The sequence below is a fragment of the Sinohyriopsis cumingii genome, chromosome 11 (genome assembly GCF_028554795.1).
Source record: "Sinohyriopsis cumingii isolate HCF-2022 chromosome 11, ASM2855479v2, whole genome shotgun sequence".
Lineage (NCBI taxonomy): Eukaryota > Metazoa > Mollusca > Bivalvia > Unionida > Unionidae > Sinohyriopsis > Sinohyriopsis cumingii.
In genome coordinates, this window is record NC_142971.1 from 83,559,605 (window position 1) to 83,561,321 (window position 1,717).

Below are 1,717 nucleotides of genomic sequence, written 5' to 3' on the forward strand. Positions count from 1 at the left end.
GGTCGTGGTTTGCGAGTGTAAAGTTGCGTCCTGGCCGAAGTGCCTCTCTTGCGACTAGTTTTCTTCTGTGGACTTTTCTTTTTCTGGGGACTTTTTCTCTGTTTCTTTTTCTTGGGGCTTCTTTTCTTTTTTAGGGGTGGTGTCTGGTAAGAGGAGGGTCCCGCCACTGGTGAAGTTCTCCTTGGTGACCTGGTCTTTTTCTTCTTCTTGGGGCTTCGTTTGTCTTTTTTCTTGGGGAGAAGTTTGGGGGCATTAGGATCCCATCTTAAGAGAGAGCGAATGATGACCCCTTCTAGAGTACCGCTCCCTCCAGGTTTCAAAATGATTTGTTTTTTGGTTTGAGTGTCGATGCGGGGATCGCACAGTTGGACCAAAGCGACTTTGTTTCGATCGAAAAAGCGTTTGGTTTGATGAGGAATCTGAATGATTCCTTGGAGTAATTGACGTGCCGTCACCGTGAACCATCGTAAGACTTCTTTGAGACTAGCTTCTAAGAGACGGGCTCCTTTTTGTGGATTTTTTTCTCGACTGATGCCATACAAGGCACGAATCAATTTGACGGAAAGATGCGACTGAAGGGACGTCATGTTGACGCTGTGTGAGACAGACGAAAAGGGTCTGAGGTTTTTATAGATTTTTTTTATGTGGAGTGAAATTAAGTCGAGGACAGAGACGTGTACAGGACAGGCCCTCCGTCTTGGCACCAGTGGTGAAACAAGTGGGTACGAAATCGCAAATCCTCGGGGGTCGTAGGTTTCAAATCGACGAGTAAATAGGCGTGTGGAGTTTGAGTGGCATCGTCGTACGCCTGAGTCAGCCAAGGCGTTCCTAACTGTTTGGCTAAGACTTGCACTTGTGATTTATCTCGAGGGCTTTTAACCAAGACCACGTAATGCGCATTGAGACTGATGGTGCGATGGGCTTTACTTTGTTGAAACAAATTTTGGGTGATGTAAACGACACTGGCATTACGGTGATGCCCTTTGCGCGTGAACCACAGTTTAATTTCTTCTTCGTCTTCTCCTAACATGTCGTCAAAAATGACCAAATGGGTTAGACGGGAGTCAGAGACGATGCCGTCGTCTTCTTTAGGAATGCCTTCCACAAACACGATGGAATCGCCTTGACTTTCTCGCAAGAGGCTGTACGCCGATTGCCACTCTTTGTAACACCACACGATCCGTTGAGGTGCCCGATCGATCAAATGATGTTTATGTTCGATCAAACGTTTGACGAATTCGGTTTTGCCTGAACCGCTAGGTCCAGCAATGAGCATGTTAAAGGGATGGCGAAGATACAAAGCCTCCCAACTGGCACGATCTAAGTGTTCGTCGATGACTTTGACAGTAGAGGAAGAGGGAGCAGAGACAGCAGAGGTAGCCATAGTGTGAGAAATGTCACTTGTGACACGAAAACAAACAAGACAAGAGTTTATATACTTTTTTTTCAGAACACGTTTATTGAAAGTTTCAAACATGAATACGAAAGACAAAAATACATAAAAGCCAAAGGCTTAAGTATAAGGATAAAAGGCACATGATAACCATTAACGTGGAATAAACACAAGTGTCTGTACAACATGTTTTGGGTAATGTTCTAACCAGTTCTATAGTAGGGGGTGAGGTCACACAAGTGTCCTCCCGAAAGGGTCTTTCAGGCGTGTCCACGACAGTCCCGTCCTGGGTGACGGGTTCTTCTGGCACCGTCACTAACACAG